General features: G+C 45.4%; 1 protein-coding gene across 1 annotated transcript in view; it reads left to right on the forward strand.

Moving 5' to 3' along the window:
• Nucleotides 1-22,296, forward strand: part of LOC138570037 (cocaine- and amphetamine-regulated transcript protein-like) — a 155,711-nt gene extending 133,415 nt beyond the window's left edge. The window contains exon 4 of the transcript XR_011303390.1: nt 21,982-22,296. The gene's annotated coding sequence lies outside the window, so the exon portion shown is untranslated. The remainder of the gene's footprint in view (nt 1-21,981) is intronic.
• Nucleotides 22,297-22,608: the final 312 nt, after the last annotated feature.

Below are 22,608 nucleotides of genomic sequence, written 5' to 3' on the forward strand. Positions count from 1 at the left end.
ATGCTTTAGTAACTTGGTATGAGAGTACAGCACTCACTCTTGAATGTTTTCTGAAGCCATACGGTTCTGAAGCACCATGGTTTGGATGGCTATTTGTTCTCGGGATAATAGAGTCAAGGAGGATGCAGTGGCATTTGCAGTATTGGTATCCAATTCAGTGGGGTATCGTTACCCCATGTATTGGTATTCAATACATGGGGTATCCAATTCACTCATGAATACAGTGGCACCAGTATAAACTTCTTAGATCTTACAATCAGCATAATCGACCATAAGCTTGTTACCAAAACATTTTGTAAAGATACGGCTGTTCACTCTGTATTGCATGCTTCTAGCTGCCATAAGAAGTCTGTCATTCGGAATATACCTAAAGGTGAATTCATAAGAGCAAGAAGGAATTGTTTGAATAATGGTGATTTTCAAGAGGAATGTCAATACATATGTAGACAATTTTTGTCAAGAGTCTATGATAAGCATGCTGTCAAACAAGCTGAAGCATTAGTCATGGGTCTGAAGAGAAGCAAACTGCTTACTCCCAAAGTCAAATCGCAAGCTCCGTACAGTAAGAAACTTCAATTTATTACGAGGTTTAATGCAGATAGTTCAGATGTGTACACCATTGTTAAAAAACACTGGCATTTACTCCTGCTTGACCACGATATTATATCTTGGTTAGACCCTCAACCCAGTTTTATCTTTAGCAAAGCAGCACATTTAAAAAGCATTTTGTCACCATCCTTCATGACTAATGAACAACCAGTAAAGACCTGGCTAGAGCAGGCAGGCAGCCACGGTTTCAACAGATGTGGGAACTGTTCGATGTGTGACTATGCCTTTGTAACTAGTGCAATTGACTTTGGTAAACTGGGTGTACACCGAATTAATTCCTTCATTAACTGCAACTCTAAATTTTGTGTATATTGCATTCTATGTGTGTGCGGCAAGCGCTACATTGGCAGTACTATCAGACCACTAAAGATAAGAATTCGGGAACATTTGTCCACTATCTCTAATCAGGACTCGAAATATCCATTGGCAACACATTGGCAAAGGGAACACCAACTTGATGACAAGTCCAATATCAGATTTGTAGGCATGGTGAAAGTTACGTTGCCTCAACGGGGAGGCAACCTAGTGCTGAAATTAAGACAATTGGAAGCCAGACTCATTTGCCAGTATCGCACTGTCGCACACGGTCTCAACACTGACCATGAACTATCTGTGTTCCTCTAATAGATGCTAGACTACACACACTACTGCAAGGAACCAATCAGTTGGTATCACTTAACAATGTAAATGTACTTCGCATGCAAGGTTGTCTCTCCCGCCCGATGCAAACATTACCACTTGTTCTTATACAGAATGAATTGTTCCTTTGTCCATCTGGCATGCAGAAATGTGTTTCAACATTAGACTTTTGTTTTTAGGGCATAAGGAATATAGGCTATCTCCTAGGTACATCAGAGTATGTCTGCTGGGCTCCCAAAATAGCTCACTGCAGCGAGCCAGTTTTGGTCCTCCCCCCCGTCCTTCTCTCCCAAAGTCTTTTATTTTTTTCCTTTTTTTGGGCTATATATACACGACTCTGTTTTCGTGGTTAAATAAACTTGCATTAATTAATTGCACCATAATCATTAATGGGTTCTTACTTAATTTTTCATTCGCATGTATTATTACTTGTCCCACTACGTGCAATTTTCAGTGACTTTCCCTCCAATTTACATATCACAATATTGAGACTTAAGGGTTTCAGGTGATCGGAGTATACACTCACATAACCATTGGTCCCTACTGTGTTGTTCGACCTCTGGTATTATATAACATCAGAACAATTGAGCGCGGTACGCGCGAGTATACATACTACAACATGGCGGCTATCAAGAGCCAGCCACGCGTACGACCGCGTACGCTTCAGCTCTTGACGTGAGCGCTGCACTGTTTATTTTTGGCGGCGTCGGCCGCGGAGCTTCGGCTCCTGTTTACATCGGCGGAGACGCTGGTGAGTACGGGTCTTTCACGTATGCCCCTAGACTTACTATCAGTCTGAGGGGCTACGCATGTGACCAATTAATCCTCATTATATGTCATATTGTTAGCTAATTAGCCTTTCTCTCTTTTCTCTTCCTTTCTGCCCCATTCAATCGTCCCTGTGCAATATTGCTTACTCACGTGGCTTGCAGATCTCTCACGCATTGGAAGCGTTTAATTTAGGTATGCATTGCTTCACCTATTCTTCATACGTTCGCATCATGAACTTTACAGTGCTCAGTTGTATGTAATGACGAATAGTCATAGTGAATAGGATCTATTTATCTTTCTCCAACAGTCGAGCCCACGTTATTTATTGATCTGGATGACTAATCATTTATTGGTAAGCACTTTTATCCTCAGTAATGCCTTTTTAGATAGCACCATTTTATGAGTGCCTTACCCTACATTGACCTTCTCTAACTACATGCTATATTCTCCAATAATTTCCTCAGTCTGGGCTGATTCACAAGGAAAATAAGGTAACTCCTTCCTTTTTTCAGTTAATTGATCTTTTGGTTTGCCCATTGAGTGGGAGAGACATTACCTCTCATGCTATTGTTAAATATGTTTTTGGACTACTAATTGATATCAATTCGTATTTATTTTTGTTTCTCTTCCAAACTATTTATCTTGCAACGACTCTGGTAATTATGGATGCATTTACTATATCCTTTATTTCAAAAAATATGTAATTCGATTAATTGTTTATAATTTTTATTTATGCAATCATATGTTGGCGTATTATGCTTATCTGTTGTCTTTGTTGATTTTTGTGATTTAACATTTTGCGGGTGCGGCCACACATGTACCCTTTACTTGGAACTGTGACTGTTGGTATAACAATGCCAACCCTTTATGTTTTACTTTTGTTGACCCTTGCTTTGGTTCGAGGTTTTGGATCTTTGTATAATCATGTATAGAATCACCAGCCTCTGATGACGAGCACTTCAGCTCGAAACACGTGTCAGGCTGCTTTATGAATTTCCCAAAGGCTGTTCAAGAATTCTTCAATTAAACTTTATGCTAATTTTAGTTGATTTGTGTCTTTGTGCGCAGACATTAGGCAAACAACCCTCTGTCTCACTTACATACCGTTGGCAACGTTGGCAGGTTGCCCTCAACCCTTGCCTCATTCTGCAGCCCTTGCTCAACATATTTAACTGTCAGGGCGCCTGTATCTCACAACAATCCCTTTCTGCCAAATACCAAGTTGCCTTTAAAACCATAACAAAGATCAGTAGGGAATTGCTATGTCCCTGACAGCAGCCTGTAATGATCAGGTGAGGGGATGGATGCTCTGACAAATTATCAACCAGTCAGAGGGTTCATGAGAGTCAAGCATTGTAAACAGCTGGACCGAATTTTGTGTGGAACTCAGCTGTATTCTATCGGAAGGGCGATGTATGTTTAGGATGGGTGTATTTAAACAGTGTGTATCACAGATGGGTGTGGCTATGTGGGCTGAGCCCCTGGTGGGACACAGCTGTCTTCCTTAGGATGCAGTGCATGAGGGTCTGGCTGATGAAAGACTGAGGCATAGTTGGATTTTGTCAGGCAGAGCATTTCATAAAGGCCTGGAGCAAAGTCCAACCTAGATAGGCTCCTCATAGAAAGAGCAAAACCCACCCCTGGAAACATTGTGGGAAGAGAAAATGCATGTGCTGCAGAAACACAACCGTGGTTAGATCAAAGCAGCAGACCCACACTTGGAGCTCTCTGGGTGGGATTGTATTTTTTAGAGAAGGGTCATGACGCAGACTCATTAAGCTGGTTTTGCATTGAAAAAATTTCAGCAAGTGGTCACGTGCAAACTTCCAACAAACTGGCATACAAAGAACAAATGTGGATTTTTAATCTTAGGACTCTCCATAAAGGGCTCAACTCCATGGAAAGATGGGAGTTTAATGTGAGATAGACAGCCCCCCTCTATGGTAAACATTTTATGCCACATGGGTACATTCAACACCAGCCCATAATTTTGCAGCTGGTTTTCAGTTTGTTCCATTGCTGACATATACCTGGTTCTATGCTATTGTGTGCAGCTGACACCTGTAGCTTCAGGTACGGGCCGCTACTGCCAGGCCTATATTTTCATCTATATATACCTGGCTTTCACAATTTGTTCATGTCGATTCTGGTGGCCAATATTCTCTTTTTGTGTTTATTTACACCGTATAGTATACCTGTTTAATCTATTACTGATTTTGGAATTGCACCATTGGCCAAAACAGCTTGCACTACCTTTTTGGAATATCTGTATTTGCAATTTCAGTTTTTGCAATTGAGCAACTGTACCAGACATTCAGACAATTGTCAACAATTGTACCGAGCCATGGTTCCAGTTTACCATTGATACACTTGGAGCTTTTTACTAGTCTCCTTTCTTTTTTCATGCTGGGCGGGCTTGACTCTTTCACGCGTAGGCAACATATCCCTACGCGGTGAAGCATGGTCACGTGATGCGTCTCTTTCACGTGATTTATCTCACAGGTAGAGACCCATCTAGTGGATAGACCTTCTACCCATAACACAGTGCGGTGACCGTGCCGCACTCCGTGAGCGGGCCGTTTTAATTCACAACAGCTGCCCTCCCCCCTTTTTTGTCCACGCATCGATTACCAAGTAACTGCGTATGTTCGTATGACATTCATTGGGTGACAAATTGTTTATATAACGTGTAGCCGCTCAGAACGTATATGCCAGCATTTTGAGGGGTCTACCATTACCGTCAGACCCGCTACAGTAATTCACTAGCTGCCATGCCTTTAGCAGTTCTTCTCCGGGGTTTCTCGGCCTTTGTGGTTTTTCTAGACGGTCACATATAGACATTTGTTTTCAAGTCTACAATAGGGGCATGTGTGTTTTTTGCTTCAGGTAGACTTTCACATTCTTTTTGTTTTAACTACCCATGGCTACAGTATAATGTTCTTGCCTTATATTGTTTTGTGGAAATGGACTGCGCTAACAGTAAGATTACCATCTGCTCTACAGTTTATTTGGCAATCCTTTGCTGATATGATCTCTTCTACTGTACCCATAACCAAGGAGGTCATTCCAGCATACTCACTCCTGTTGGATGCCACTAAGAACAGTCCTCCTTCATTGGCAGGTAACAATTCTATCTTTCACAGTAAGCCTTTTCTGTCTAATGTAGAACTCTTTTTGGCCTCATTTGTGGTGATACTGTTCTTCAGTTCTTGAGTAGCTGCATCCCCTTGTGGGTATAGACTCCAGTCTAGAGACGTTCTCTTTCATCGTGTATGTGATTGGTTCATTATTCGAGGTTAGTGTGGCTCATTATTAATTAGCCTTCTTGGACTCCATTTAATGGTCTTTTTAGTCACCCCATCTGGTCTGGTTCTTGTGTCTCTCCCCCCTTTTTGGCCTTGCTATGGTGTCTCCCATATTTTTCTGCTCGCTTGCACACTTTACGGGGTAGGCACCTCTGCGTCTGGCCTTTCTAAATCTATCTCCGCTACTGGGATGTACTTGCTTGATTTTCCCAGCACCTAAACATTTAACTTTTATTCTAATGGTTTGTAATAGGCGACACATGGTGGATACACAATACATTTTTAACTGTTGGGTTTGTTTTATGAGATGGGGCACTGCCGCATATTTATACAGTAATGCTCTTCTCTTGCAGTCTTTCATCCCATAGCTCCTGATGAAGACGTTGTGCAATATACATTCTACGTCGAAACCGGTTGAGCTTTTTCTTCAGGGATATGATCTACACAGCACCTTCACTTCTAGATCCACCCTCACAATAGATTGTTTTAATTATTTCTATTGTATGGTATTTAATCCCTAAACATTAAAATAACTAGACGGGATGTGGAGATTGTACTCACTCCCGATTGTGTATCAATTGTGTCATTTTTAGCTATTGTTGTTTGGATGAATGTCACTATGAATGTTGTATGGTCTGAATGCTGCACTATGAATGGTTTTGATGATGGACTAATTTTAGCCATGTGTTATGTTGACCAATGCTGCTGTGTTATGTAATAATATGGTCCTTAAATTATTGTGTCATTGACTGACTATTTTGTAAATGTATGTATCATGGTTAATCAAAATTGATATATTTTTGTAAGCAACACAGTTGGACATTTTTTCCGGATTTGTGTGGTACAATAATACTCTGGTCTATGGTATAGAGTTTCCCTGCTTCTTTCTGGTTTTGTGGGATTGCATGTTTGCCTGAACATCAAAAGTGGCTAGATTTAGTGCAGCAAACCTACTCCTGTAATGCTCATAGAAGCAAATACCAGTGTGGTAAATACAGCAGTGGTAAAAATGAATAGTGAATCAACAGTTTATGATCAAACATTCCAGCTAAAAGTCCAAACTACAAGTATCCCAGGTACCAGAGCCACATGCATATGAGGGTTATTGTAACAAAATAAATGACCATAACTTGCAGATATCGATGAATCAACAGTAGCGGCATTGGCTTTTACTCTCTGATATCGGACTGCCACCTCAGAGGGATTCATGGTCGTTGAGGGGATAAATCCAGGGGCGAGTGACTTGGCCAATTGCCAATGTGTTCAGAGCTATTGACTCTCATGAGCTCTTACACAGGATTGCAAAGCATACCTTTTGGATGTTCCCTGGTGGGGTCCAGAGGGGTCAGACACTCAAGATGGTACGCCAACAGCAAAGTCGGAATCGGGAACATTTCTTCCAGGAACTTTGACCGCCTGACGAAGGATCCTTAGCAATAGCTCCTGCTTAGACCTCCTTATGTGGAAGAGATTCAGAAGGTGCGGATCCTGGTTCAGCACATGAGCATATTGGCTGATCGAGTGCCACGCCATCACCTTCTGGTACTGGTCACTCCATTCCAGTAACACTGGAAGAGCCTGACATCGGAAAATGTTTGGCAGCATTACTGGTGGTGAAGTCGGTGGTGTCGGTGGAACTGGAGCCAAGCAGAGGAAGATCAGTTGATGCAGAGACAGTGTCATCAGCTGGGGTGGCGACTTTGCCACAGTGCGCCGCAGGGATCCAAGCTAAGATTCCCAAACACTTTGCTGCTGAATTTGTAGTTAGGAGGACCTAGAACAAGCCACACCAGCTTATGGACCTTCACCAGAACCCAGTGTCCTGGCTGCAGAAGGTGGCAGGGATCAATAGCCGGTTCAGGGCTTCACAGACCTGAGCATGGAGAGATACAGTTTTAATCAACATGCAACAATATTAGAGAAGTGTTTTATTCTGAATGTGGAGAACTGCTGCAGTTACTATTCTCATAGGGCAACCACTGAGGATTTCATGGGCAGACAGTTTGTATTTAGGATTATAGGATGAGGAATATTTTGCATGGCAAACAGAACCAGAGGTAAGGTTTGGGGCCTGTCTTTCTACACACTTTAGACAGCCTCAACTTAAGGTCCCTATTCTGGTATTCTATATGCGCAATAGGACAGTTGAGTTATTCTTAAAGCCTTACGCACTTCTCTAATAACTTCACCAGTAAAATGGGTACCTCGGTCACTGTCTATACTGAGGGGCAATCCAAACTGAGGTATAAACTCTGCTAACAATATTTTCACCACTGTGACAGCGTCTGCTTTTCTACATGGATATGCTTCCATCCACCAGAAAATATGTATACAAGAACCAAACAGAAGACATAGTTTCATGTTGGCGGGGAGTTGTATATAGTCTGCAAGTGCAAAAATGTACCTTCCGGTGCAGGACGTGCAGATATCCTCGTGACTAATGCTCTCCCAACATTATATGCTAGACATATGACACAACTTGTACATTAACTCTGAGCCATAGATGCTAAACCAGGGGCCATCTAATCTCAAAGCAATAAAGTGATCATAGCATTTTTACCAGAATGGGCTAGGCCACGAGATTCACAGAACAGGTACGGGAGAAGTACATTGGGTGACAGCAGGTGGCTGTCTGGGGAATGCCACCGGGAATCTACTTCCAACTTAAAGAAACCTTGAGCCCAGGCCACCTGTTCAGCATCTGGGGCTTGATCTTGGAGGATTGCCAGACTGGAAAGGGAAACGATTGGTGACTGTGGAACTGCAACACAAACAAAAAATTAATTAGGAGCCAGGGGCCCATTTAAGGCTGCTGAGCGAGCTGCACCATCTGGTAAAGCATTTGACTGTAGCTACAGCTGTGGGAAGTAACATGGCATTCAAAAAAGCTGATAAATATTTTCCATTTAACATTGGGGGCCCGTGTAGGTTAAATATCCACTTTGCTTCTATAAAACTCTGAAGCTGTAAACCACCCTATGTGCGTACCTGGAGTCAGTATAGATCGGAGCTGATCTATCTCGGGTCAGAGCACACACACGGGTGAGAGCCACGAGTACAGCGACCTGTACTGATTTTGCCATAGGTTATTGATATGCTTGTAAAACAGCATGGGGGATAAATACAGAATACCCAGAGACCAATTCCCCAGTTTCTGGGGCACGGATACAAGACCGGTCTACAAAATGAATCAGGTCAGGATTCAACAAAGGTAAATCAGATAGATCAACACGCGGTGACAACAGTGTCTCCATGACAACCTGTCAGTGATGCAGCTCCCCATCCTCCGGTGGGTACATAGCAAAGAGGCGGTATTCAGGGGTGAAAATTGATTCAAAGTTACATTGGCAGTAGAAATAAGCAACTTTTCTATAGGGTGAGATGGGAATTTGACCCATGCTGTATCTTCCCTTTAAGCAATAATGACAACACAACACGGGGTACCGCAATCGTGACATGATGCTGCTACAGTAAACAGTCAGTCTTTTTGTCAACAGGGCAACAGTGGTGATGGATCGCAGACAAGCTGGGAGTCCTCCGGCTACTAGATCTAAAGCTATGCTGTGATGGGCTACGGGCCAGTGCTTATCACTGTGTAACTGAGTCAACACACCTTGAACAAACCCGTTGCGCTCATCGCAAAACATTACAAAGGGATTACTGTAATCCAACAAACCTAAAACCAGAGCGATTGTGATGCTTGCTTAATGTTAACAAAGGCATTTTCTGCTTCCTGATATCATGGCTGGGGATTGGGGGTCAAAACATGCATGAGATTCTGAAAGGGCATAACTATGGATATATATCCCAGGGCACACTGCCTATGGCAATGTACCATTGAGAGAAACCCTCTCATCTGCTTCCTGGTCTGGGGTTTGGGGACTTACTGGATCGCTGCAATCCGATCCTGGGACAAATGTCTTTCCTCAGCGAAAATCTCATGGCCCACGTATTGCACATGGTGCAGACAAAACTGTAATTTGTCTTTATATGCCTTCTGACCATTTTCAGAAAGTTCTTTCAACCAAATAAGTGTGTCTTCCTCACAAGCTTCCAAGGAGCAGGTGGCTAGAAGCAGATCATCCACACACTGCACCAGCGTCGGCCCTCCTGGAATCTGAACTGAATCAAAAGCATTTTTCAAATTTGAGAGAACGGGGTAGGGTTTTCTACGCATTCCATTGGATGCCTTGTGAACGTATACTGAGTGGATTTATTGGTAAATGCGAACAGGTACTAGCGGTCAGGATGTATGAGTATGGAGTAAAATGCTGAACATAAATCTACAACAGTACTTAGCTGAGGTGGGAATACATGACAAAATTGTAGCTGGATTGGATACAACTGGAATATCCGGTAACATGGCTGCATTAACTGTGCTTAACTCCTGAATAAACCTGTAAAACCTCTTTATCTCGCTACTTAGTGTGAAAAATCGTGGCGTTGCAGGGGCAGCTAGTTGGTACAATAATACCTTTTTGGGGAAGGAGCTCTATTATAAGGCAAATACTTTCTTCAGCTTGTAAGGAAATAGGATACTGAGGTACACATGGCAGGGGCTTGGCAGGATTTGGAGTAATTTTGACTGGCTCAGCATAAACCATACAACTAGTGTCATTTGCATGAGTTGACCATAATTTGACTGGGACCAGGGCCAAGAGTTCCTTTCTGCGAGCAGGGAATGTCGGCCCAGTAATTCTCTGTAATACTGCCAGCACCTCGTGCTCTCTGCGAGCAAGAATATCAAGGTATACACCATCAGGGGAACAGTAAATAGAGAAACTTAGCTTGCACAATAAATCTAATCCAAACAAATTCACAGGAGTTCAGGGACACATCAAGAATGCGTGTTGGTCAGAAATTGGACCTATCATGACCATAAGCAGGGCAGACACAGGATGAGGTATTGGAGTACCCCTTATACCTACAGCGTTACCTACTTCATCAGAATGTAGTTTGGAGCGTGATGCTCCAGTGTCAACTAAACATGAAATCTGTTGACCATCAATAAAGCAATCAACATACGGGGCAGTAGGATCAATTGATATATGTGGTGCAATAAATTCACAGACCACTTGGCAATCTTAGCCATCAATCTGAAGTGGTGGCGGTAGAGGCGGAGACCTTGTCATTCCGCTTGGCACAGTTGACTGTCCGATTCGACCATCATACTGAGGCTGTTGTGAAAACTCGGCTTTCCAGTGTCCAAACTCTTTACAATAGTTGCACTGGTCGCTGTATGTATTTCCATAATACCTCTCAGCAGTTTGCTCTGGTTCATATGACTGGGGTGCTCCTCGCCCTCTTATTTTTTTTAAAGGTAAGGTTTTATTAGTTTTAGATGTTTTCAACAATACCTGGAACATTCCGATATTCAACAAAAGGAAAAGGAAACTTTATCATATGCAAGTCAACATCTCCCCTCCCATCCCGCCCACCTATCCCTGCCATGGGTGCATTTGTGCAACAAGGTTAAGTTCCAACAGGTTATCGCAGAAGCACATTGACAAGAAAGGGATAGGAAACCTTTTCTAGGGCATCTCAAACAGGTTGAGCACCCTCAATCAGGCTGGGCATGTTAGAGAGTTGTGGCCTTTTTGCATAATGTTTCAAACAGCGTTCAGGGTGGCATGAAGGTTAGAAGAGAGTTCCTCATATTGGCGGTGAGCTTCTTCATGGCAAAATTGTTCCATGCTTTATCCAACCATAGGGTTATAGACAGTGGTCCAGATCTCCTCCAGATATGAAGAATTGACATTTTGGCCGCCAATATTAAATGCGCTAGTAATTTAAGTTCAACTGTCGTGCAACACTTAGGGGAACTTTGTGACCTAGAATACAAAGCAGGGGGTCCTCCGGAATCTCTACTCCTATCATTTCCCTAAGTATAGACCTGACTTCCAGCCAGAAGTCCTGCAGCCCCGGGCATCCCCATAGAATATGCAGCAACATGCCCTCCGCCTCACATCCCCTCCAGCACATTTTTGAGTTGTTAGGATTGCAGAAATGTAAATGGGAAGGGGTTTTATACCATCTTGTCAGTATTTTGGCCTGTGTCGCCACCAGGCAGGGGCACAATGTGGTGAGGGCCTCCCCATATATCTGGTCCCAGTCTTCCTGGGGTATCACCTTTTACCCAATTCTCTTTGCCAGCCATCACAGTATGACCTCCTATTTGGAACTGAGAGCAAGTTGATGGCTTTGTATAGCCTGGATATCAGACCTCTGGTGCATGCTGATTCTTGGAAGACCAGTTCCAAGGGGGTTAGCTTTCTGGTGGCCTGTCCCTTGTTGGCGGGGTGCAGGACCAAATGTCGAGCCTGCAGATATCCATAGCAGTCCTCTTCTGTGAGCGCCAACACTCTCTTATATTCTTTAAAAGATCTTATTTCCCATAGGTCTCCCATCTTGCCCAGCCCTTTGCCCATGTACTGCATAAAGACCCAGTTCAGTTTACCCGGGGAGAAGTCTTCATTGCGGATTAGCGGGTTGAGGGGTGATGGAAATGAACAGGATCCCACGACTTACTCAAATTATCCCAAACCTCCAGAGAGGCCCTAGAGATTGGGTTGATGTGAAGCCCCTGCGCCCTCCTCCATCTCGGCAGCCATGGCTGGGTCAAAAAGTGGTGCCCACCACTGCATGTTCCATTGTCACACAGATTTTCCCAGAATCCCTGTGTACCTAGTCAATTAGTGGCCTGTCCTTCGGCGACCTGGTAATTGTTAAAAAGCTTAGGAAACGACAGCCCCCACCCCAAGCATAAAGAGTGCTTGTTGACCCTGGGAGCCCCTCTCACCCCCAAAATATTGTAACAATAAAGCATCCCAGCCAACCAGGGTGCCTCGAGCGTTGGGCACAGGGACTGACAGGAAACGGTATACACGTCTTCGGAGGGCATTCATTTTAATGACAACCATTCTGCTAAACTAAAACAGGTGTTGGGAGCTCCAGCGATCCATGTCTTTTTTTATCACTGCTACACAGGTTGGGGTAGTTGAGGCACAGGCTCCCTGGTATGTCAATTTCCAGGTATCCCAATAATTTGCTAGCCCAGGCGTACAGGAACCTTTGTTCTATTTCAGCCTTCAGAAGGGGAGGAATATTAAGCCCTAATATCTGAGACTTAGCAGGCTTAACTTTAAATCCTGAGACAAGGACATATAGGCGGAGCTCGTACTCAACAGCAGCGATGGAGCTCAGGGGGTCAGTAAGGGACAGAATAACATTGTCTTCACACTAATTGATCTTGTGCTGAGATTCCCTGAACTTTATGCCCAAGATTTGATATGATATGATATTTATAACACGCTTAATACCCAGAGGATTCTAAGCGCGGACCTGGGGATCGTACCTGTGTTGCTCCGTGTCGTCTTGATTCCAAGGCAAGCACGTTGCCGCTGAGCTATCCTCCTGAGATTTGAGCATTGGTCCTTTTGCATTCTGCCAGGGGCTATATGACCATTGTAAAGAGCAGGGGTGAAAGAGGGCACCCCTGCCTCGTACCCCTTTCTAGGCTAACCCTCAGGGTAAAAGACGTGTTAACCAAAAGGCACGCCGTCGGGTCCACATAGTTTTCCAGTATCATGTGGTACATTTTTGGGCCTAGATTGTATCTTTCAAGCACCTCTCTGAGAAGTCCCCACTCCACACTGTCAAAGGCTTTCTCATCGTCGACTGCCATCAGGAGCGAGTGTGCCTGGTTTCTGCCTGACTCATCCACTAGGTGGATAACATGTCGTTTGTTGTCTGTTGTGCTTCATTCCCAGATAAATCCTGATTGGTCAGGGTGCACAAGAGAGGGCATCAACCTCCCCAGCCAGGTCATAAGGATTTTCATAAATATTTTTGAGTTCAGATTTAAAAGGGAAATCAGCCTTTATGAAGAGCACTGCTTGGGGTTCTTCACTGGTTTGGGTATAAGTACCACTTGGGCTTCCTTCATGTAGTCTGAGTGGGCCTCCCCGTCCGGCAGGATGGGCTAGCACTCTGTAGAATTGGGCAGTGAATCTGTCGGGGCCAGGAGCCTTGTTTAACTTCAGCGATCTAATACCCTGGATGACTTTCTCCACTGGGTCTAATCCCTTTCTAGCTTGGTGATTTGTTTCTGATCTACCCCATTCAGATATGATATTCGGTCTTGGGTGTTAGGCCTGCTAGAGGAGTAGAGTGTGCTATAAAACGGATGAAATAGACATCTTTTTGTGTCTTCAAACCCCCATTTCCTGCCCTGAGTATCAATCAGGGTCAGTATAAAGGATCGACTGGTCTGCTGCCGTATAAGTTGCGCCAGCACTCTTCCCAGAATGTTACCCTGCTCAAAGTAACTGTGCCACAGTCGGTGTAGGGTACGTTCTGCTCCCTGCATCCTAAGGAGCCTCAGTTGGAATTTTTATCATGGTAAGTGCTCTAAAGTGTCTCTTAGTCAGGGTATCGCTGTACCTCTTATCTGCCTCCTTCACTTCCTTTAGGAGGTGCTGTCCTTCCCGCCACCTTAACCGCTTAATTGCAGCAGATTTAGAGATAATGTTCCCCTGCGCTACTGCCTTGAGTGCATCCCAGCGGGTTCCCCTTCTTTAAGTTGTGCAACAATAGGGTGATGAAGTCGGGCGTGAGCAGCGGGGCGTTAGGTGCCGGCTGGGCCGCCCCAGCCCCATCCCCCTCCATGTCTTCCTCGTGGACTGCGCCAAGTAAGATTGGATGTCCAAATATATGGCCTTTTTGCCTGACTTGGACATTGTGTCATCGCTCCCGGGTGGCTCCGTGGGGGCAATCCTCTGCATCGAGGTGATATTCTGCACTCCTGGTCACCCCACTCTCAGGCAGTCATTGGCCAGTCCCCCTGCTTGTGATAGTTGCTGGGGCATCTTCAGGACCTTACCAACACCCCATCTGGTCGCTTCACCAACAGCACTCAGCTGGTGAGCCACGGGTCACCCCCCTGCCTTTCCAACTCAAATGTGTGCCCTTTCCAGGCCTCTCATCCCCCACCAGGGCAGTTCTTATGGGTGCAGCACTGTGCCGCAAGCTGGCCTGCTCGATTGATGGAGCACTTCTCAGGTATAGGCAGGACTGGTTAGGGCCATGGTAAGGGCCACTATCCAACACTCCAGGGGGGGTGCCCTCCACCTGCACCCCTCACTGGCCCCACCTAATGCAACGCTTGTTAATGGCTTCCTGGTCTGAGGCTGCACAGTGTTATAGATGGTGGGGGCCTGCTCATCACCCCTGCAGAAGCACTCAGCAGCTGGAATTCCCCCCAGCCTTCAGATCCAGTGTTGAGTGAGTAATTGCAGCCCTTCAAGGATTTGTTTATTAGAAAGGGAGCATCCGCTGCAAATCTTAATCCTCCTGAGGGCCCGTTTTAGCAATAAATTCATTTTTCTTACTGGTGGGGAAGGGGGAAGCTTCCCACTCCCACTCGGCGCTCCATGGCAGCGGAGGCACGCAGCACAGCTCTTCCCACTGGCAAACAGTCAAGGAGTCCTGTCACCTCATAGAACAGTTCTCTCCCGCTGCGTAGTGTCTTCGCTGATCATAGGGGATGGTGCAGCCCATCATCTGCACTCCACTGGTGGCACCGTGGTGTTCTGCCCCGATCTGCGGCCTGGCTCTCACCACTCACATCCCGCCTGATGTCCAACCCCCGACAGGGCTGGCAGGTCTCAGGCTGCAGCCACCATCTTTCTCATCGTGGCCGCACTGCCAGGACGCAGCAGACTCTGCTGACAGGTCTCCAGCTCGTCTCCATTACCTGGGGAGGCTGTGAACTCTGTATCTGTAACGCCATATGTTTGGCTTCAGTAGTTTCTTTTTGTCTTTCAACTTTTTCATGGAAGTGCTGTGCAGCCAATAAAACCAAACCCTTTCCTTCCCATCCTATTAGTTCTGCCTTGAATCCTTCAGATACCGTAGGTTGCAAGCCCATAACAAACGGAACCACCACAGCTTGAGGTGCAATAATGACTGTGTCAACAATCCCAGAGTATTGTTCAAAGCATTGTTTCAAACGCTCAAGATATTCCGATGGATTTTCTCCCCTAGCTTGCGTGCATGAATTTATTTTAGAACAATAGTCTTTTGAAGACAAATTTTAGTGATAGTTTGTAACAGTCTACCAGTAAACGTTTTCAAATCCCTAAAAGTGGCAGGTTCTTCAGCTGGCCAATTGGCACGCACTTTGAGCAAGGTAAATGTATCTGTGGACAGCACTGCTCGCACCAAATGATTCAAATATATATAAGTGGGGTGATAGCAGTCTATTATGACATGAAGTTACTCCTGGAACTTAACAGGATGTTCTCAAATCTTTGGAAATCTCCGAACACTTTTAAACAAATCAGTAGCACTCCAAGGGGTATGTACGGTAACTAAAGCAGTGCCTTCTTCCCGGAGGTTCTGAAAGCGGGAATGCACCAGTGATGGTATTGGCTGTCAAATTCGGGAAACCCCTCAAACGTGCCTGAGGAAGGCAAAACATTTTAGAGATCTGAGCTCACATTTCATGGGTGAATGGACTGACCATAGGGTTTATTGGAGTGGACTGATGATAAGTTGGAGGTTGCGTCTGGACTATCCGGTTCTTGGTCGGGTGTAACATTTAAAATGCCAGGGTTGTAAATGTCCAAAATATCTTTGGGACTTACTTTTAATGGGGGCTCCACTTGGATTACAGGATATAATCGTTTGCACCCTGCTTTATGAGCCTGCCGGTTAGAGTACTCGGTTTTCATGGATTTAATATGCTCCTGGAGCTTTTCTTGAATATATTCTGATGCCCGGGTCCTGCACTGAGTCTGTCTCTTAGTAACTTTGGTATGCCAGTCTCGGTAACTGCCCCATTGGTGTTGGTGTACACGTGCGCCTTTCTTGTTCAATGCCCTGCATATATTATTCTGTCTAAGTCAAATGTGCCTTCCTGAGGAAAATGTCTGGGTGACTCACTCTGTGTATATTCGTGCCATTTATCCAGGTACGTATATGCTTTGGGCGGATAGTGAGTAAACATGTAGTGTGCTGGACTTCCTGTAGGAGGGAGTGGCACTTGTCTAGATTGCCCTGAACCCATTCTCACAGGGATAAAACAAGGCATGACTTATTACAGATCCAGGTCCGTTCCTAACTCCATCTGCATCTGGACTCTATTGTGTCCTGTGGCCGGCAGTGTGGGTATGGTGCATAGTTACCACTCTGCAATGTTTTATCAGAGGCTCAGTCATTACTACCTGGCCTCCATCCCTCCTCCAGTACAGAAATTTCAGTGACACATGCAAGTGTTGGTCAGATTTCAGATGACTGCTGGTTCACCGCCTATATCCCCCATTATGCTACCCACAATGCAGAGCAGTAATTCAGCTTGTTTCAGAGACTTGGGTAAGTAAGGGTCAAAGACAAGACATATAATCAGTAGAAACAAAGCCTGTAACAGCTCCCGTACTAGGATAGAGGACAATGTGAAATATAAAGCAAAGTCGCAACTGAGCACAGGTTTTCACAGGACAACCTGTTGCTCCCAGCCAAACATTTTCTTCACACTCATACAGAACACATTCTTCCTAATCTCTGATTGATACCAACTCTGACCGCTGCAGCAGTCTCATGTTCTCTTAAGCCAGTAGGGATGATCTGCTTTTAAACTACAGTGGCCAGCCACTTTTACTTTTTCTTATTCAGATAAACAGTTATATAGTTATTTAAGCAGGGTACTTTCCCTACTGTATCCTTGGATAAGCACACCAGATTTCAGACTTCAGATTTTCAATTTCAAATTTCAAAGGGCCACTATTTCAAATTTCAAAGACAAACATTTCCCCCAACCATTTCCCCTCCGATGAAATTGCCTCTACTGGAACCACTGGGATCACCAAGAAGTGCGCCCAGCGACTCTTTGATCTGGCTGCATAGCAGTGGGAATCTGCCATCTAAGGCACCAAACTTGTCGTGGAAAAATGACAGCTGACGATTCCGGTGGATTGGTGAACAATTTATTAGTAAAAAGTGAACAACAGGACAGAACAAATTAACAACAGTACGAGACTTTGGCGCAAGTGAGAACACCTCTCCCTCTTTGCACCGTTCTCCCATACCCAAACGCACACATGCATTTCAATTCAAGTGGCGGTCCATACAGGGCAAGGAATAATACTGAAACAATGTTGCAAGCAGCGAACAAAGCCCCACTATGCAGGTCTATACCAGATGTGCTCTTACACGTAAGACAGTGTTATCAGGGGGGACAGCATATAGTGATGCATTTAGTGAAGTTGAATATACCCCTCAAAGATTCACACACGCTCTGAGGCAGGTGAGAATGCTTACAGTATGATAACTTCCACTAACACTGCTTTTCCTAAGAAAGCAGGAGCCCCAAAACACTCTTACAAAAGGGCAGGGGAGTTGCTAGGTCTGGAAAAGATCCGGGGCTACGCTAATGTCCAGGCTGTCAGGACTCGGGGCTAGCTAGTCTTTTGGCTGTAGCTCCTGAGCTTCTATCCGGGGCTACAGCCAACAGATCCGGGGCTATAGCCCCCTCAGCCCCCCCCTAGCAACGCCCCAGCAAAAGGGAAACACGTCAGAAGAGATGGATATGGAGGCGAACATAGCTACACACTAGGCGATGAGCCTTCATTGCAAAGACATGCAAAGTAGTGCCTAAAGCCTCGCCTCGCCCAAGCAGGAAACCGTTGTTTAAACATAGCGATTTGCAGTATCTCCTCAATATTACAATGCAGTAATGTGCAAGGGGAGTACATAAAATGTTCAATTCCAAACGTTCCCCCACATTAGGGATTAACCTGCAAAAGTGGGTTGGCCTCCAACATTTCAAGAAATGGTTGAATGAATCTCCCAGATTGATTATCGTTTACAGGAGAAAAGGGGGGAAAGGCGGAAGGGAAAGAATTACAGGCCATCTTCATCCCAAATTGCGGGCCCGTTATTAGCTCCAAGGTCCCTTAACGGGTCCCGCTAAGAACGGCTGGTCAGACCAGCCGTTCCTGCTGGGACCCGCTAAGGGACCTCGGAATAGGGCGGTAGAGGCTTAACGGCACCGCCATCCTTAACAGTGTCGTTAAGCCCCTACTGCCCAACTCTGAATGACCCCCATGGTCTACCTCACTGATGATGCCCAGCAAAGTAAGCACAGGTGCCTGCTGCCGCTGTTGGTATTCTTGTTCAGGGGGGATTGCCTAGAATTCCAGTGCTGAGTTGTCCTTGTCGGTTCAATTAGACTGAAATGCCAATGGATTTTTCTCCTTTCTCCTCTCTTCTCCTGACTGGAGCAAGCTATTTGGCTGTCTTCATTCTCAGTCGAGGGGGCTCCTACATTTCTGCCAATGTTGAAAAGCCTGGGCTTTAACCCTAATTTACTAAGGGTTATGCAGACATGGACGCTTTGATCACTGCGCTTTAGAGCGACACAGCTTCACCTCACTGATGACTCCCAGCGAGGCAGAAACACGTGTCTGGGGTTGCTGTTGGCACTCTTGTTCAGGGGAGAATCGCCTAGCCTTTTGTCACTGCACTGTAGGCGGGACCAGAGTGATATTCAATTGGCTATTTCCCCTCTGTGAAAGCTGGAGCACCGGAATTACTCACCTATCGGACGAAGCACAACTTGTCGACCATATCAAAAGTTCAAAAGAAATACATACATTGTTAAATAAGTTCTGGTGTTGTGAAGAATTTGTATTTACTCTTCTTGCACCCAAATCTTCAGGGGGGCTTTGTGTCAATTGTGGAATGCATGTTTTATCAATGTACAAACTTATATAAATTCTGTCCTGCTTTTAGTGTTTTTTGATAGGTTTCTATGTTGGTGACACTATTTTTCAATCTATGTTGTCACTGTTTTTTTAATAAGAAAAAGTCAATGGGCCTCATTCCGAGTGCGGCGGTAAGGGGTTAACGGCGCCGGTAAGGACGCTGGTGCCGTTAACCCCTTACCGACGCATTCCGAGGTCCTTTAGCGGGAGCTGCTAAAGGACCAGGGAGCTAATAACGGGCCTGTTATTAATGGGCCCATTATTAGCTCCATCCCCATTCCCATTGAGCCCTATGGGATCTAGAATGGGAATTGGGATGGCTTCCCTGAATGGGGAAATACCGGGTCCTTCTAGGTTGGAATGACCCAGCAAGTCCCCATTCAAGGAACCCTGACCCAGTATGCATTATGAGGGTAGCCATGGCGCTAATAGCACCATGGCTACCTCCATACTCGTAATGAGGCCCAATGTTTTTGTATTAGTCCGTGGTTCAAAATTCAGATTGTTGTCTAGTGTCTATTTTGAATTTGTGTACAGTGGGTATTATTAAATGGACTCAGGCATTCATATGTTTATAGTATGGGACCTACAGGAATAAAAATGTATTTGGTTGAGTAATTTGATGGTGTGACATGTCTCACACATTAAGGGCCTCATTGCACGGTAGGCGGTAAGGGTTTACCGGTACCAGTATTTTACCGGTACTGGTAAACCCTTACCGCCTTACTACGAGGTCCATTTGCGGGTTAGAGAATTTAACGCCTGCTTTTTACAGGCGTTAAAAACCAACCCGCAAAGGGACCAGGGAGCTAATTACGGTACCGCAATTTGCAGTGCCGTAATTAGCACCTTCCCCATTCCCATTGTGCCCTATGGGGCAAAAATGGGAATGGGGAAGGGCAATGGGGGAAGAGGGAATTACCGCCCCACCAACCTTGGAATAGGGCGGTAATTCCCCTTTCCACCAAGGCGATGCCCGTATTTTACCGGCATGGACCAAGGTGCTAATAGCACCTTGGTCCACCGCCGTCCGTGTAATGAGGCCCTAAGTCTTGATCAATCTTTTGGGTTTGGTATATGCGTTAGCCTGGACGATCAAGGTCTTACCAGGCACCGTTTGTTTTTGACCCTCTGTGAAAGGTACAGTGAGCTGAAACGTGGCTGTAGACCCTCTTGAGTGGGAACCACCACCTATGACATTTGGTACTACTCGTTCTCAGTCGAGGGGCTCCCATATTTTTGTAATTGCTAGCATTTAGCACCATAAATGGAATTTGTCAGAGGACCTCAGAATCTGCCTCTCAGGGTCCTTGTTCTGCTGGTGTGGGATCTCTGAACATGTTGATGGTAGCACTTCTGTTCATCTATTAGCCAATTAACGAGGATTCTGATTTGTTGGATTCCAGGGTTTCGGGGGGTGGGGGGGGTGCATACGGCTAAATCTTAGCTAGGCTTGTGAGGTTCATATCGTACCCTAGACTTACGTGGATATAGTTCATGTTGTGTAAGGATCAATGTTGGCCTTCATGGGTGTACGTGTACGTACTCAAATCCATTCGGTGTCGCTGTCCGGAATAACAGGGAGGAGGTTCTGTGTTAAGATTTACAAGCGTCTCTCTGCTTTTCTTTGATTCTTGGTTGTAGAATAGGGCGGCAATGGTAAAAATTGTTGTATATTGCAAATGCTGCCGTTTTCACTGCCCACTCAATTCAGAGGCGAGCATGGTAAACATGTCTGTGGTTTGGTATTCATTGGAAATCCCGAGGGAGGTGTTACAAGGTGAACTTTGCAAATCGAAATGAAATCACTTATACCTCTATTCCAGAGGTGGCTGTACGAACACTAACATTGTCTGAGCATTATTTTAAATCTTTTTCACCATACAGAAATGCAGCCCCAGTGCATCCCTTCAAAACGTTTTTTGAATGGACTTTTACAGCAGGGTGAAAAGGCGGCGCTCTCTGATGCCACCAACACCCTTCTAACTTCTCTGACATGTAATGTTCAGATGGGTTAGAAATTACCCTTTTGTGCATTAAGAAAGGGATAGTAGTGGTATGCACCACTCCAGTACATTATCAATTTCCAACATCAGTGTGGTGAACTTGCCGATTCCATTAATTATCACCAACTCATCCATATCAGCCATTTTACCTCTGTATCATGCGGCCATAAATGCTCACTGACCAGCAACTCCTCCTCATTTAGAGTGTCATTGTGGAGGCAAGGTCTGTCATTGCATTTGGATAAATGTAGATTATAGGGCTTCATTACAGGGTTTCTGGTAAAACCTGCTGCTAAGGGGATGGCCAAGTCCCTGAAGGGGGGGCTAGAGGGACAGCCCGCATAGCAGGACGCCCCTCTGGGCACCCCCTGCTCTCTGTAGGCATTTCCCGCCCTTCCTCATGGAGGAAGGGGCATCCCCAGGGCTGGAATATCCGGCGCGCCCTGGGGACGGTTTATAAGGCGGGGGGGACTGGAGCTCAGTCTCTTTCCAGTCTCCCCCACCTGAAGTCCCACCCACCCTCACCCTCCTAGCTAGTTTAGAACAGGTAAAGACCCCGCAGGGTCAAAGTAGGATGTGTTACTCTGTCAGGGATATCAGACCAAGGTGAAAGAGGGGGTGCAGCCATTTAATGTGCGTACAACGGATCCCGAGGTCAGAGGTCAAAGGGTACTGTTGATGATGGGTAGGATACGATCTGCACTGGCCCTTAAACTTTCCGGGATTATTGAAACAGGTGTAGGTGGCATTTAACGTTAAAGCGGTAAATTGGATCAAGAGGTGTAAATATGTGAAATTTTGTTTCAGCGGACTTCGAGGTGTAAGTTGGTAAATGCTGTTTGATTGTGTTTCCTTTACCATGTATTTATTGTTCCATTTCTGTCACAGGTGGAGTTTGGGGCAGTCCTAGCCGGGGAGGAGTGTGACGCAGCGGTTTCAACCGTGGGCGGTTTCCCAATGACCGCACTCTGGCCAAATGTGGACCCTTAGGGACAGCTGAGATCCCTCACCAGCAACATTCAGTGACCCGAGGAAGAAGTACTGCATGCAAGACAATCTGGACAGTATGTTCGCTGCCTTGCTAAATTTGTGTGCACCAAGGGGACAGCACAAACATTCAGAACTTTGCATTGCCCTGCTTATGGGGCCGCCTTAGAAGTCTAAGGAAGAGAAGTACTACGTGCAGTACAATCTGGAGCGTATGTCCGGTGCCTTGTAAAAGCCGTGGGCGGCAAAGGGACACCGTGAACATTCAGAACTATAACATTTCCCTACTTTTGGGCCATCTTTAGAAGTGTATGGTCATGAACCATGATCTGTTTAGGGCTGGGACTGCCCCCTTTATTGTTATGCTCCAATAAAATGTGACTTTTTGTTTCCAAATGTATAACTATTGTCGGTCTATTATTTGGGTAGTAAGGGTATGGTCTGTGGCCTGTGGGGCCTGTGGGGGCTGACACTGCTGTGCAACGGGTTACCGGCAACACCATAACACTGTTTCCGCCGCCTGACTTC

Source organism: Ambystoma mexicanum, chromosome 1p, assembly GCF_040938575.1.
Source record: "Ambystoma mexicanum isolate Mex_15411 chromosome 1p, UKY_AmexF1_1, whole genome shotgun sequence".
Lineage (NCBI taxonomy): Eukaryota > Metazoa > Chordata > Amphibia > Caudata > Ambystomatidae > Ambystoma > Ambystoma mexicanum.